Here is a 17,213-nt window from a genome sequence, read left to right on the forward strand (position 1 = left end):
AGAATCTGACATTTGGTTTGCAATTGTTGAGGCCCTCATATGGAATTTTGTTGAGATGCTTGCAAATGATGCTTTGGTTTTGAACAAAGCATGCAGTTGCCACTGCTTCTGCCCAAAAGTATAGAGGAAGGTTTGCAAAGTTTAACATGGACCTGGCTGCTTCAACCAGAGTACGATTTCTTCGCTCTACTACTCCATTTTGTTGCGGTGTGTAGGGAGCTAAAAAGTTGTGGCTGATGCCTTTGGAAACCAAAAAACTATTCAAGAGATGATTAGTGAATTCGGTTCCATTGTCACTTCTGATTCTTTGGACTGGTAACTTGATTTGGAGCTCAATTTCTTTGATGAAGTTGATCAGAGTCTACGGTGTTTCGGATTTGAGCCTTAAGAAGAAGACCCATGTGAAACGAGTGAAGTCATCAACTATAACCAGTATATACTTTTTGTGATGGAGACTGGCTACGGTAGATGGACCGCAGAGATCAATATGAAGCAGTTCTAATGGTTCAGAAATTGAAGAATCAATAACCAGTGGATGGCTTCCCTTCGTTTGCTTTCCACACTCACAAGCTGGGAAGAGTGTATCCACGGGTCATGAACTTCTTTTCCCGGAGAAGAAGCAATGACGGTATCTAGGGAATAAGCATCGGCTAACTCTGTGCCAGCAGCCGCGGTAATACAGAGGATACAAGCGTTATTCGGAATGATTGGGCGTAAAGCGTCTGTAGGTGGCTTTTTAAGTCCGTCGTCAAATCCCAGGGCTCAACTCTGGACAGGCGGTGGAAACTACCAAGCTGGAGTACGGTAGGGGCAGAGGGAATTTCCGGTGGAGCGGTGAAATACGTAGAGATTAGAAAGAACACCAACGGCGAAAGCACTCTGCTGGGCCGACACTGACACTGAGAGACGAAAGCTAGGGGAGCGAATGGGGAGACCACGGACAAGTTCTTCGGTGACCAGGTTGTTGATATACCGGAAGTTAAGATGAGCTAGCTTGCGGTGCCATAACCAGCTAACTTCGGATACTGCTTTGGACAGAAAGCACAACTGCGGTTTGCCAATGATCAATGAGACATCCAAATGATACATTGTTCCTTCGGACTTGGATTTGATCAAGCAGGTGCTTCTATCACTTGTCATGATGTAGCAGTATTCATTATCAAATTCAACCCGATGACCTGCTTTCATAGTTGGCCTACACTGATGAGATTATGCTTGAGGCCTTCCACGTAAGCAACTTTTGAATTGAGAAATTTCTTGTTGTTAACACACCGTAACCCCTGATGATTCCATTCGCATTGTTGTCGAATGTGAAGTGTCCACCGTTACAGATAGGCCTGAAGTCCCGAAGGTATTCTAACCTTTCGGTCATGTGCAAGGAGCAGGCACTATCGATTAACCACTCCTCTTCTTGTTCCTCCTTGCACATTGCCTGGAAAATTAAACGGTTAGTTTGGGCACCCAAACAAGTTTGGAGCCCGGAGTCACATGTGGAGCTTTCTTACTGGATGCATGCACGTGGGTTGTAGTAACAGGTTTCGTGTCAACTTTTAGACCTAGTCCTGGGTGTTTTGAGACTTTTGGAGTGTTACGAGGTTGGACTAGACGTGACTCTTTTAGATGATAAAATCCAAAGGAAAGATTTTTCTCATTCATCCAGACACCGTACTTGGTCAATGGTCCGGAGGGCGTAGTTAGAGTCTTGTGACCGGTATGTGGGAGGGTTCTGACTGTGGTGCCTTTGGAATTTGAAAAAGGTTGGGCACGTGAATTACTCCTAGGTTTAGTCCTTTTGACAGATTGATGTGAATTTAAAGAAGCAGGAGTTGGTAAAATCCCTTTCCATTTTGGATCGTCCAAGGAATATTTTTGAAAAGAATACCTTTGAAAAGACTTGACTTTCTTTTGGGATTTTACAGGAGTGCTTGAAAAAGTTTTTGTTACTGAATAATCCCTTTTGTCCGATTCCTTGACTGCATTGTTTTTTGAAAGATTTTTTTGCAGCAGTGGGTTTTTCAAAACTCTTTTGATTTGAAATTTTGGCTTGTTTGAAAGTTTTGTTTTTGAAGTTAATATCCCGCTTTTTACCTCAGGACTTGAGTTCCTCTTTGAAAGCCAATTTTGCTTGAGTTTTTGGAGAACCGCAGTCAGAAATGTTCAACTGCGGTTTCCTGGAAACCTTTGATTGTTTTAGAAAACGAGGACTTGAGTCATCTGAACTAGAAGATTCGGGACTTTGTGAACATTGACCATATTCAAAGTTTTCGATTGGTAATTCAAGAAAAATGGGTTGGATGGTCACTGTGCTTTTGACTGCGGTTTGCGGCAAGGATGACTGGACTACCGCAGATTAAGTTAAGGGTGGTTTATCATTGGGACACTTTATGGAGGACAAAGGTGAACAGTTGACTAATAAGTTTGGCCATTCCATAACAATTTCTTCATCTACATCCGAAGATGACTGAGTACTAGGACAATTTGTGTTAATGATAGGTAATTAATTAGAGGTTTTAGGAAGAATTTCCTCAATAGCACAATTGTTACTCAATTCATGAAGTCTACCGCAGTGACATCGAATGTCTTCAGGAAATGTCTTGTCATTGACAGGGTAATGAAATTCCCGATCCGGAGGGACATATGGACGTTCAACATTGAACCGGGAAGTGGAGTTCTCTGCGGTAGAGAACCCATTGGACCATCCCCAATTATAGGTGTTATCTACAGATCCATTATTGACTAAGTTTTCAATTGCTTATGTTTCATTAAAAAGCTTTTCTATTAATTGATTCAAACGTACATTTTCTCTCTGGGCTAAATCCCTTTGATTTAAAGCAATATCTAACTGAGTTTCATACAACAACTTAGCATCTTTTTCTAACAATAGATCCTTTTCTAGCATAGCAACCTTAAGTCTCTTATCCTCAAGTCTTCCTCTCAAGTGATACAGCTCTCCGGTCACTATATTCTTTTCATCTAATGCTTTGTTGTAGTCTGAAAGGACGACAACACATGTGTCATTAAGTTTTTCTAAGTATGGTTCACAATCATGCATGCTGAAATTATTAGAGTGGATCATGATTTTTACCTATTCGATGATGTTGAGGGTGCCATCTTTGGCCATGTAGCAGTAGTTTCTTTCCAGCTTTGTTGATCCATCTTCATCGGCAGTTGCGACCATGCATATTTTTCCTTTCATCTTGTTGTCAACTTCTTCATCTTCATCTCCGGATGACCACACTTGATGGTCTCTTTTCACTTGGGCAACATACGTCCTTCCCTTTTCTTTTTCCTCCATTTCTTGGTCAATTCTTAGGTAGAATGCCTTTTCCTTAACTATGTTTTCCTTACAGTCTTTGGCAAAGTGATTCTCCTTGTTGCATTTGTGACAAATGATGACTTTAGTCTTTTCTTCGGCTATGGTACCGGAGTCTGATGGTTTGTTAGATTGTGGTACTTCTTTTGTGTGGTGTGCATTTTGCGGTTGCGATGGATGGTGGGGATTTTGGGGATATCGCGTGTGGTTGTTTTGAGGATTGAAGTTCCGGTTGCACGGTGGTTTAGTAAACTGCTGATTCTTTTGAAATGAAGATGGTGGTAGCCTGTTGAATTGTTGGCTAACCAAGGCAATGGAATTTTGGAATTTTTCTTCATCATCATATTCAACATCTGCTTCATATGACTGCGGTGAGTTGTCATATGAAAGTGGGTAGGATGATTCAGCAGTATATGAGTATTGTGGGATTTTGGTTTGTGGGGCTTGAGCTATTAGGGCAAGTGGACCACCGAGATCAGCACTGTTGATTCTTGTGCCTGAAGTTCTCCATATAGCTTGAATAATGACAAAGTATGAATCTTTCTATCACCTTGCACAATCATCTTTGCAGTAGACCAATGTCTTACCAAACCATTGAGAAATTGCAGGTTTGTTTCATGATTACTCCGGACAGTACCAAAATTTGACAATTTAGTGATGATGAGATTGAAACGTTTGAATGAATCATCAAGGCTTTCTCCGGGAAGAGCTTTGAAGTTGTTGAACTCATTTAGGGCAGTGGTGAGTTTCTTATCTTGTGCATGTTCTGAACCTTGATAGAGATTCTTCAGCACATCCCAGATTTCTTTTGTTGATTTGAAGTTGATGATAATATCAAAGTTGCCAGGAGCAACACCGCAAGAGATTTCGTAGAGAGCAATGGTATCATTTTCCATTTTGTCTAGATCATCTTTGGTTGGTCGATTCATTTCTCCTTGACCACCACCTAGTCGAACTTGAGCACTGTCAGCTTGAACCGGAGTAAGAACAGGGACAGGAGGTCTTTCTTCCACGGATCTCCATACATCTCTTCCAAGTCATTTTAAATACCTCTCCATCCTTTGTGACAAGTGATGATATTCATTTGTCACAAGTATTGGAGCTCTGTTTGAACCTCCAACACTGTTGGAAACGTTTAGTGATAAAGCTTGTGCCATATTTCCTTTGTTTTTTTTTGTTTGTTTTTTTTTGTTTGAGAAAAATGAGCTTCAGTGGTATAGAAGGCTTTTCAAAATCAGAGTTTTGTTTAAAAAGCAACCACTTTGGCTCTAATACCAATTGTTAAGAGAAAAACTTTTGAGAAACACTTGAACAAACGTTAGTACAAGATAAGGTTGCGGAATAAGTTAATCTCAAAGGATCATACAAGCTCAACAATAATAAGAAGTTAGATTTGTTAGATTGTTAGTTGCGGAAATGAAAAGTGCGAAAAGTAAAGGAAATATAAATGACAACAAGTTATATATCAAGTAAACACTAAACTGATTCTTAACAAGGTTTGCATTCAAACACAAGTTAGTATATGAGATCAGTTTAAAGTGAAGAAGTCTTGAAGACTATATGAGATAAGATAACGATCTTAATATTTGGAGTGTAAGTTCAGAAAGATCTTTTAGATTGATAATTGGAAGGTAAGAGATAGAAGATAAGAGATGAAGAGATGTGTATTCAGAAAGGTTCAAAGGTGTAAGTTACATGAAGATGAAGCCTCTATTTATAGAGACTCAGAAAGTTACATTGGAAATAAATAAGTAATAAACCTATGACTTAACGTGACCATGCAAGGTTTACTGGATAAAGTAATGCATATAAGACAAGTCAGATAATGTAACTGAAATCTTCATTGCGGATGGGGTAGCTATGGTAGACATCTTCAGAATGCGGTTGCTGTAGCAAAAGAGATTGCGGTTGAAAGAGCTGATTGCGGTAGAAGAAGTGGTTGTGGATCGTCAAGTTTAAGAGAGTCACTTTATGTATCAATAGCTCTGGAACTTCATTAACACTTTATTCTGGATTCTTTTTGACTTTAATGCTTCATTCTAGAATCCATCTCGGAACTCTTTCATGTTCCCAGATCACTAAATTTCATCCCATAGTTTTCATGATAAGAAACCATTTTCAAAACCTTCCGAATCCCCATTGTTCCGAAATCAAAACACATGCTGAAGTCCAAAAGGTTTTAAGGTGAAACGTTTCCAATGGTTACTTCTATGATGGTTATCTTTTCACCCTCGAAACTCGCTCCACGTTGCACACGTCTCTGAAAAGTGAACATCACATCACCCAAACGACGGTTTCTAGTTTTCACCTCAAGCCAATGAGATCTTTAGCCATTGCAGGTCAACTTAGACGAAAACGGAAACATAATAAATGCGATTCATTTCCTTATCCGGATATCATCATTACCTTCCAACCCGACCCGTTTTCCTAACCTATATAAACCCCTCTCACACCTCATTTTACCCTTTACGCGCACAAAAGAGCCAAAAGTATTCTTCTTCTTTCTCTCATCGGTTTTCTTGAAGCTTTCAACCTCCGGCAACAATGACGTTCTCATCTCCCTCAAAAATCTCTCAAACCACCCCCGAAATCACTGAAACCCCTCTGAAATTGCTCAAACTGCTTCCAAAATCCCCAAAACCATTGCCAAAAAGAAATCCTCCAAGGGATCGTCTTCTTCACAGTCCACTGAACCCTTCCTCAGGAACACAACGTAGTTGTTCTCTCTCGACCCAATGGATTTCGATGAGCCTATTCATGTCTTGATTGAGTTCATTGCTCATCATCTAATCATAGTTCCTCTCACCAAGATTCCAGACCCACCAATCCCACTTCGTCTTCTTCACACGACCTTCGAGCGTATCAAGATCGAAAACGATGTTCTTGAGACGAAGATCACTGGCGATCGTATTGTTCCTGTTCACAAGTCCATGTTCCTCAAGGCGATTGGAGTGAAAGAAAACCCTTCTAACTTCAAGGTGCAAGAACCTACTGCTGAAGAATTCCAACAGTTTCTCAATCACATTGGATATGCTCAAGAGTAAAAGGCCAAGAAGTTCAAGACATCGGCCGTTTCAGGCCTTTGGACCATCCTGATGCACCTTATCGTTCGAGGCTTATCCGACAAATATGGAGGTACGGATACCATTAGCAAAGATTGGTTGTGTGTTGTATACAATATTTTCTCCGGTAAAGACAACGCCGTCGATCTCCCTGAAGTCCTATGGCAAGATTTCTGGAAGTTCACCATCAAGAGGAAGCCTAACGAGATTTCAAGCCCTAGGTTTTGGGCCCTGACGATCCAACAACTCTATCGTGATATGTCTGAACCAATTCCTGTGAATATGATTCCGAGAGAGGTATTTATTTCTTTCAAAACTGTTAGACAGTATCGCATTCCGGACCAATCCTCATTCGAACCTATTAGACGTTTACCGGAACATATGTTGGCCGTCCTACCTTCCGGATCTATTCACTTGAAACACCATTTGGAGACCTCGATTGTGTATAGCCCTACACAATCTACCCCGGTCACCGTTGAGCCCACTCCGGAAGTGGCCAAGACTATTCCATCCGGAGGCAAGAAAAAGAAATCTGCCAAGAGGAAATCATCCCCCTCCAAGCCAAAATCCAAAAAGAGAACCAAAGCCAGTTCCTCCTCTCAACAGGAAGGAGGCAAGGACATTCTGGATGACTCTGGCTATCCTTCAACCCCACCTACCTACTCATCCGAAGTACCCTTCAGAGTTTCAATATCACATGCACACACTCATGGGGAGTCTCCTAATCATCCACCCTCACATTCCCAACAAGGTGATGTCGGTGTTGACAAAAGTTCTTTGCCCCCTGGAACAAACCCACAAGTCTCATTTGATATCCCACTTCCTTTTACACAGGCACGGTCTGAAACCCTTGTTCCGGACCCCAAGCATTCCAAGGTTGGAGTTCTCCCTCCAACCTTAGGTGCCTCAACTGGTCTGATACCCGGTAAGGGTACAGGACGACCAGGAGTTAATGATCCATTGTGGGAAGATTTTGTTGACAGGGCTAAGACAAGACATTCGGAGCTCACCAGATCCCAGGTTGAAGCAACGCTCATCTCCATAAGGAATAGGTCCATTCAGAGCAACTTGCCCTTCGTTGCCCCTACTGATGAAGTCACCGATCTGGAGTTTGCTTCCGGAGAAACTCCCAAGACTCAACTTCATGAAGCCATGCACTCAGATCCCAATGAAGAACATTACGACGAAGTTATGTTTGATGATGAAGGAGCCTCAATTGTTGGTCCCACGTTGTTCTCCTCGTTTCCTTTTTCTTCAATACCTTCCTCATCTAGGATGGATTTGGACTTCAGACTCTCTTCATCCTTTTCGGAACCAATTGACAAAGAAATTCATATAGAGGATCACATTGAAGCCACTCCTGAATATGAAACTGAGTCCACTCCCAAGAACATCAATGCTGATACAACTCATCCTGGCTCCTCCGAACAACAAATCAACCAAGAAGCTGACAAGAAAAAGTCCCGGACTTGCACTTCGGACACCAGATCTTCAGCAGGAAACTACATCGATCCATTTGCCCTTCTAGAAATCCGAGACTCTGTGACTGACACAATGAAGAAAGTCAATGCTATAGAAGCTTCTGTGGCCGGACTCAATACTAGACTCGATGTTAAAGTTTTCGGACTGGATTCCAAACTTGACTCAATCCTTAACTCCTTGTCTGAAACCAACAAGTCCGGGCCCACCGTTGCTGAAAGAGAAGCTCAGCTTGATCAACTCATCTCTCTAAGCTCAAGCATACTATCGAAGAAGTTGAACAAAAATATGATACTTCTGTCGATCACTATCTTGACACAATCACAAAGATGTTGAAAGTTCATAACGATATGCTCAATGCTTCAAACGAACTCATCAAGCAAACCCACTTCCATCATGAAAATCAGATCCAACGTTTAGAGAAGGAGATTCGGAAGAAGGATGAGATGAATCTCATCATGCAACAGGTTCTAATCAAGCTTATCAGAGCATGTTGGAACATCGTGGATGTTCCGAACAATAAATTTGATGAAATGCTCTCCATTCTCTCCAAACTTTTTGATCGTCTCAAAGCTGAGGCTCCCACTACTGAAGCTTATGATGCCCTTACTCTCCAGCTCAACACTAGTTTTCAAAAGGTGTTTGACAAGTTTTCGGATCTGAAGGAGTCTGCTTTTCTTGCATCGGTTGTCGGACCATCCGTTGCAAGAGGAGGAGAATGACCAAGCTCAAGAACTCAACCATGGAAACCTGTCTCGGAGTTCAGAATCTGAGATGAATCTGATGACTCTCTACAAATCCTTTCAGGTTCTCCTATTGATGATGATAATGATAATGATGATGATGATGATAATAATGATATGATGATGATAGTGATGACGAGAATGTGTTTGTGACGAACGGAGTGTTAGGACTTCAAGGTCCAAGGAAATTTCCTGCTAAAATACTAACGGAGGAAGAGCAACGAATCTGGTCAGCAGTCTCTTGGCCATCTACTTTGGCTGATGTTCTTCACAGAAGCATGGAAGTGGCCAAGGTCAAAAGCAAATTAACTACTGATGCCTTTCGAGCCACTTCTTCAATGTTGCCTCCGATTCCTCCTCCAAAAATTGCTCCCGTTGATGAAGGTTCTTCACTCCGGAAGCCAGATGACATTCCGGAAGAGCCCCTGCCTTCCTCCCCTCCGAAGTTTGTCATTGATGAAAATATGCAACACATCCTCTCCTCTCTCCAAAAACAAAAAGACAAGGGCAAGAAGCCCATTTCGGACTACTCCTACACCGCTCCTCACTTGACTGAAAGAAGTGGCTGGTCCCAAGAAGAGATCAATCAAGCCCTTGAAAACAGCATCCATATCCAATCCTTCAAGGATGATAACCATCATCTAATGCTAGGGATCTCTCCTCTATGCAAGGATGGAATCTTGAAAGATGTTGACATAGTGCCCTTTATGTACTATGATCTTCCGAATCAAGATTCGGACCAGATCGACTTGCCTCTCTCTCCCTTCAGTAAGTTCTACACCAAGTTTGCTCCTCTCCATCCAGAAGATGATCCTCATATGATCATCCGGACTGAACGTGAAAGACTGAAGACCTTTTATTCCAAGAACGCACTTCCTCTCAAAGAAGTCCGGTCTCAGAAAAGGATCACCAAGATTTCCGGCTTCGGAAGGAAGATTATCACCAAGTTTGAACTCAACTATGTACTGTTCCGGTATCACATCTTCCGAAACAAACCAATTCAGAAAACGATCACTGACGCTGATTTCCCTGCAATCAACCCAAACGACATTCTAACAATTGTTGCTCACTTCCGAAGCATCCAATCTGATGATCTTAGCATGGGAGCTTACCACACTGCCTTGAGCTTCCTAAAAGACTACGTTGCTGAATTTTTTCGGTGTGACTACGAGCTGGCCCATCTGTTCGGAACAGAAAAATACTTGGCCAAAATCGACTTCAAACTGCCAGAAGTTGAAATCTTGGCAGAGGGACCTATAGATGAACCAGTACTAGGTTTTGTCTATCATGAACGAAAAACTAATTAGAAGGACTTCTTCCGAGTCCAAGACAAACACCTGGTTCCCACCAAGGCCCTTTAGAAGTTCATAAGTCGAGCATCAAAGTCTGAAGCACCGGAGCACGTAAGGCTAAGTTCATAAGTCAGCTGCAATGGTACATCAGAGTCAGAGAATGGTTGTACTGTGTGTATGTGTTCATCAAAGAAGATTCGAGCAAAGCTGACTAGATTGCTAAGTTCACTTATGGGGAGATTGTTGGAACCTGAAAGTGAACATCTGGCAATCTCTATCTTTTGATTGTTCCGAAGTCAGTTCTCGGTCCGGAGTCAGTCTGTGGTCCGGAGTCAAGTTGGTGTCCGGAATAGAGAAAATGCTCAATTGATAATGTTCTGAAATGGTGTATGGTTCCGAATCAGTCTATCTGTGTTTACATTTATTATTCTTGTCTTTTACTTGATGTAACAGTTCATAGGACTAAGTTTATTTTTTCAAATGGATAATCATAAGTGTCAGAAGTAATCACTTTATCCTGTCCTATGTAAGTAACTTGGTTTATCCGATGTAACTGCTTCTCCTATATAAGGAGTATTTAATGACAAGAATATAGGACAGATTGTTCCACAAAAGATAGATATTTTCACATTTATTTCACTTGCACCTTTCTCTCAAATCATTCTTTCAAACATTCCTTGTGTTCATTTATTGTCTTTACCTTAGTTATACTCTTAGTCTCATACTTAATACTTGAAGTACTTTGTTGATCTTCATCTTCAAGTCTTGACTGGTCTTGCCAGACTTGAGTGGAACGTATAATCAGAAGCAAACATTGAACTTAAGCATTAACTCAAGGTTTGAGTTTTCAAGCCTTGTCCCTACACAATCAGATCCTTGTTCTCACACTAGTGCATAAAAATTGTATCTTGATGGCTTTGGTTTAGCCATGCATGAGTTGTTGTTCATAATATGAAGTCAGGATGTTAGAGTTTGGTTTTTGGCTTCTTTGAGCAATGCAAAGGCATCAAGTTGTCAACTTTATTAGTTAAGACATTCCTTAGGTTGAGTTCTGTGAGTTAGACATTTGGACTTAATGGATTAAGTCTTAAAAATGAAGTTTGGTAAATTGAGGAGTACGCCCAGTATATGGCTAGAGTACGCAGGGAATACTGATTAGTCACATTGTTTTTTGGTTAGCTCCTCTACGCATGACGTAGAGGAGGGGTATGCATGGAGTAGCCCCAAAAGTCAATTTTGGTCAAATTTGAGATTTTAGGGTATGTTTGGATGGGTTAAGCCATGGAAGGGTAAAATGGTCTTTTTACCCTAGAGAGTGAAAGTATGTATTGGACCGCTGAACTTGGATTATTATTACCTTAATTGTTAATTAGGGTTGTTTTGGATATGTATAGTATGAGGAGATTTTGTTAGCAACAGTTCAGGTATGGGATTTATTATCTTCAGTTTGAGGTGAGTCTCTTCACTGTACTCGTGGATCGAAGGCACCAATGTCGGTCCACTGGATTATGTTCGTAGGATGTTAGTTGTATGTGTCATACTTGCATGTTTTTTATGTTGGGCGGGGCCCTTTATGCGAGTTAGGGTGAGGCCTGTTATACTTATTGGGCGAGGCCCATTAAGCGAGTTAGGTCGAGGCCCGTTATACTCATTGGGCGGGGCCCGTTATGCGAATTAGGGTGAGGCCCGTTATACTCATTGGGTGGGGCCCGTTACTTGTATGGTATGTGGTGTTTTGGGGAACTCACTAAGCTTTGTGCTTACGGTTTAAGTTTATGTTTCAGGTACTTCCGGTTTGAAAGGGAAGGGCCCGACCTGATCGTTGTGCATCCACCGTGCCAAACATTTTATGATTTTAGGATTGTACTCTGATAACTAATTTCTATTTTGACATACTTTGAGGATTTGAGATTAATGATTGATGATTTTTGTTGATTTAAAACACAAAAAATTTACTTAGTATTTTTGGGATGTTATAATTTGGTATTAGAGCCTTGGTTTGAGGGATTCAGACACAATCTCGGGTGTGTCTGAACTCAAACTGAGAAATTAGTAAAAAGAAAAAGATTTTTTCAAAAAGATTTTTATGAAATGGGGTGTGATGCGTACAATCAGCCTAGCTCAAGTAAGTGTTCCCAAAATAACCATACATGTTTTTTTGATTCAGTATGTGAATATGTGAATAACATGCTAGATTTAGGCTAAGGATCTGCTCAAAATTATATGTTACGAGAGATGCCTTTGTATGATTACTGTATGAGCCTTTAGAACTACATGTTAGTATGGATTACATACGATATGTTAGGATGGCCTGTTAGGCAGTGATCTGGTTAGCACTCGATGCTCGAATGTTGCTTGCTTTGTGCTTTTAGGAACCGCTGGTAATACTAGTTAACTATCAAGAGAATATGATAGGTTACATGTTACAGAAATTAGATAGTATTAGAAGGTTAGGTTTAACTGTAACGCCCCGATTCTCAGGTATTGATTTAAATAAGAAATTCCTTGATTTCTAAGGTCTACTCGACGAGTTGGTTGCCCTACTCGCCGAGTAGCGGCGGATTGGTCCACGTATTTTAGTGACCTACTCGCCGAGTCCAAGAATGGACTCGACGAGTAGAAGCTGGCAGTTGAAACCCTAAATTTCGGGGTATTGCGCCCTATTTAAAGGGTCGTTGGCCACCCCCAGCCTCCACTTTACTGCCCCTTGTCCCTCTCAAACCCTAAATCGTGTGTGTGTGTGTTCTTTTGGTGTGTTCAAGCTTGGAGGAGGAACTTTGGAGAAGGAAACACTTAGGGAAGAAAGGAAATCAAGGCTAGGAACTCGTGGGGAGCTAAGAGATTCATCAGTTGTCACTCTCTGGAAGGTATTAAGCTGTTCCTTTAGCTCATCTCTCTTTTAACCTCTTTTGGATGGGTTTTATGAAAGGCTCCCCATGTTTAAGCTAAGATCTGAAGTTGTAACTTCAGATCTGGACTCCCTTTGACCTTTAGATCCATAAAGTCATCAGCCTTGCCTAGTAGGAGCCTTCCCTCAAGTGTGAGACTTCATTGCAAGCTTAGTTTTGCCATTTAAGGGTCTTAAAGCCTTGCATGCACGTAAAGTTTGCAACTTTACGTGATAAACATGCCCTAGAAGCTTGGATCTGTAATCTGGAACCTTGCCATGGCTTAAAAAGCGTCTGCATGGATAAAGGTCTGCAAGGACTCGGCGAGTTGGATGAACAACTCGGCGAGTCCGTTGAAGATGGCCATGAACTCGACGAGTTGATGAACAACTCGGCGAGTCCGTTGAAGATTGCCTTGAACTCGGCGAGTCGTTCGAAGACTCGGCGAGTCGCCTAGGGTTTCTCCCAATTCTTGGATACGTATGAACTCGGTGAGTTAAAGGGGAACTCGACGATCCAATCAAGGATTTCACGACTTCTCGAGTTCAGGAAGGACTCGACGAGTCGGTGAACTGCACTCGACGAGTCGAGTCAACATGGACTGTTGACTTTGACTGTGGACTTTGACTTGGACCAAGAGTTGACCACTTGACTTCTGAGGGTATTCTGGTAATTCGGAGATTTATGAAAAAGGGTTTTATGGTAACTATAGGTGGTGGAGTTCGTGTTGGTGATCCGTGAGTTGAGCTTTTTAGTTTCAGACGTCAGTTGCAAGGTGAGTTATCCTCACTATATCAACAGGGTCTAAGGCACCAAGGCCGGCCCTTATGGATTTGTATTTTGATTATTACATAATATGTGCATTGTTTCACATCCTGTTAGTTAGGATGGTGATATGCTTATGCTTAGTGATCGGGTTTGGTCGATATCCTAGTTACAGGATTATGCTATGATATGACCTGGGTAGGTCGGTGTCCTGGTTTAGGACGTTGCTATGCTATTTGATCTGTTAGATCGGTTTGTCTGTTATTTTGATAGCCTATGAATGTATATGCACATGTTGTTTGATTTGGGTGTTGGGTTGAGGCGGTCCTGCTTTGTGCTAAAGGCCAACATACCCAGGGCGGTCCGGATAGACTACAAAACCCAAGAGGGTATGTTAGTCAGACCGAAGGCCCGGCGAGCGGCCCGGATAGGCTGAAGGCCCCGCGAGGCGGTCCAGACGTGCCGAAGGCTCGGAGAGCGGTCCAGATAGACTGAAGGCCTGCAAGGCGGTCCGGTCAGGCTGAAGGCTTATTATGCTTGCTGTTTGGTTATATGTTATATGGCATGGTTATGTGGTTGGTATTTTGGGGGATAGCTCACTAAGCTTTCAGGCTTACAGTTTCAGTTGTTGTTTCAGGTACCTCTGGTGATCGCGGGAATGCGAAGGCATGATCGTACCGCTCCGCTCGCTGTTATGACTTTTATGATTTGATACTGGAATACTCTGATAACTGTATTTTGAAAACAAACTATGTAATGACTTAATGGATTAAAATGTTTTTAAAAGTTTAAATTGGCTTGAATTTTTGGGTGTCACAAGTTGGTATCAGAGCCTTGGTTTGAGTGAATTGGAGGAGCATGCATGTGAATCCAGTCTCAAATCAAGGAAAGGTTTTCAAAATGATTTCTAAACGATTTTCAAAATAAGCGAATGAGGATGCAGGATGTACGATCAGCCGGAGCTAGTAAGTATCCCCAAAATACCATACATTTATTTGATTATGTGATATGTTAAAACAACATGTTAGTACCAGGCTAGGGATCTTCAGGAATTGCATGATAGAATTGCATGATAGAATTGCCTGATTACATGATGCTTGCTAGCCTAGGGTTATCTTTATATGGGATTGACATCATTACTGTAGTTGCTTAGTTGTATGCATCACGGCTATACATAACTAAGATCTTATAGCCTGAGAATGTTTGATTTGGCCTTATGTTCTGTTCTTGTTTGATTGGGAGCTTAGGGTAGGATTGGATATTCGGAAGTCTATAGGGTCCAGCGTCATGTATGACTAGCATGCACTAGTGCTGCAGGGTTGGTGGAAGTTCCATGGACGGATGGGTTGTGTGAGGCCGGGAGGCCAGTTATGAGATATTTAGCATTTCCTCTAAGAGTGAGGATTGAGCGCTTGCCATGTTGAGTATTCAGTTAGGGCATTGTGGTGATGCTTGAGGCAAATATGGGTAGGTGTGGAAGGTAGTATGTGCCCGTACTACTGAAAGCACAGGACCCATACGCGTGTCAAGTAAGTCACAATCCCTAGGGATTAGTAGGGAGTTGACTCCCAGTTATTTATATGGATTATCTGATATCTTGTGCTATGTTTCAGAATGGTGATGACGAGGCGCTTTGTGGCTGGATCCGGTTCGGGATCAGGATCAGGGGACGGAGGTCAGGAGGGGCCAACAGCACCTGAGACGGTGGTACAGATGGGTACGAACGAGTTGGATGCCAGGATTCGGGAGATCCTACAGGATGAGGTTGTTGCTGCATTCCGGGCACAGTTACCAGAGATGTTTGGGTCGATTAAGACCGCCATGGTGGAGTACTTTGATGAGCGTTATGCAGCCCTTGCAGAGACAGTCACCGCAGCAGCTGCATCAGCTGTATCAGCGGCAGGGGGAGGAGTCAGTAGGGGTTTCCAGTACCGGGACTTCGATAACATGAAGCCCCCGACATTCGACGGTACACAAGACCCTATTCGAGCCATGAGGTGGTTATCCGACGTGGAGGGTTGTTTCTTCACGTGTTCATGTCCTACTGACCAGAAGGTTAGGTGCGCCCTGAACATGCTGAGGCTCGGGGCCAAGGACTGGTGGAGACTGACGACAGGGTCATACACAGATGAGCAGAGAGCTGCGGTTACTTGGGAGCAGTTCTGGGACATGTTCCGCGCCCGTTACATTCCATGGGTCGAGCGGGAACGTTTGGCACAGAAATTTTTGAGTCCGAGACAGGATGGAGAGACGGTGACGGAGATCACCCGCATGTTCACTGAGAGGGCGATGTTCTGTCCTGAGTTCGCGTCTGAGCAGGCCCAGATGACATGTTATCTGAGCATGCTCAAGACTGATATTCGACAGTTTGTTGCCACACAGCAATGTGATACTCTATTGGAGTTACAGGAGGCTGCTAGGCGGCGTGAGTTGGAGATCGAGCTACAGTTGAGGGAGCAGCGGACGGCCCCGGTGCAGTCGCAGCCGGCGCCGAAGCGGTCTAAGATCGTTGATTCTAGGATCGGGGGTCAGCAGGGCCGCACTTGTCGAAAGTGCGGCAAGGGTCATACTGGAGCTTGTCGATCTAGTAGTGGGTGCCGTCAGTCTGCCTCTGCCTCGGATGTGAGGATATTCTATCATTGTCATCAGGTTGGTCACGTGAAGACCAACTGTCCACAGCTGGCGGCCAAGCCGACGCAGGCTCCAGCGCCAGCTACACTGAGGATTACCGATGGGAGACAGGGTAGGGCAGAGCCCCCGAATGCTCAGGGGCGCGCCTTTCAGCTTACGGCCGAGGAGGCCAAGGCAGCACCGGACGTGGTTGCTGGTATGTTTCTGTCCTTTATCTCATTTACTATATCTGCTGTATGCTTATTTGTTGTACCCATGATTAGGTACGTTTTTAGTGAACTCTTTGCCTTCTTTGGTCTTATTTGACTCGGGGGCGAGTCGGTCCTTCGTGTCTCAGTCATTTAGTAGGGAGTTCAGTGCGCCAGTGGGCGAGTTAGAGTGTCCGTTGCGAGTGTCTATCGCCAACGAACACGGGGTTTCTGCTTCTTCAATTTATCGAGGGTGTGACTTGGAGATTTTTGGGGTGTCCTTTCCGATAGATTTGATTATGATCCCCATGGGGGAGGTGTGCGTGATTGTAGGCATGGATTGGCTCATTCGGTTCGGTGCTATGATTGATTGCGAGGGCCAGCGAGTGGTAGTTCGAACCCCAAGTGGGGGAGAACTGATTGTATATGGCGAGGGCACCAGAGTGGGATCAGGGTTTTGTTCAGTTGCCAGGGCTCGGCAGTACATTCAGCACGGGTGTGTGGGTTATCTAGCGTATGTGGTAGATAAGCGAGTCAGGGATCAGATTTCGGTTTCCGAAGTATCGGTGGTCAGGGAGTTTGCAGATGTGTTTCCGGAGGAGTTGCCAGGGATACCTCCGGAGAGGCAGGTCGAGTTCAGGATCGACCTGGTGCCAGGTGCGGCCCCTATTGCTAAGGCGTCGTACCGATTGGCACCACCAGAGATGCAGGAGCTGTTGTCGCAGCTATAGGAACTACTGGGCAAGCAGTTCATTCGACCTAGCAGTTCTCCATGGGGAGCATCGATTCTTTTTGTTCGGAAGAAGGACGGTTCGCACCGGATGTGCATTGATTACCGGGAGTTGAATAAGT

General features: G+C 43.3%; 1 pseudogene; it reads left to right on the forward strand.

The window, feature by feature from the left end:
* The first annotated feature begins 568 nt into the window (after window positions 1-568).
* Window positions 569-1,070, forward strand: LOC145141509 (18S ribosomal RNA; annotated as a pseudogene).
* The last annotated feature ends 16,143 nt before the right edge of the window (window positions 1,071-17,213 follow it).

This window comes from Lactuca virosa, chromosome 9, assembly GCF_052849685.1.
Source record: "Lactuca virosa cultivar CGN04683 chromosome 9, Lactuca_virosa_CGN04683_v6, whole genome shotgun sequence".
NCBI classification, from domain to species: Eukaryota; Viridiplantae; Streptophyta; class Magnoliopsida; order Asterales; family Asteraceae; genus Lactuca; species Lactuca virosa.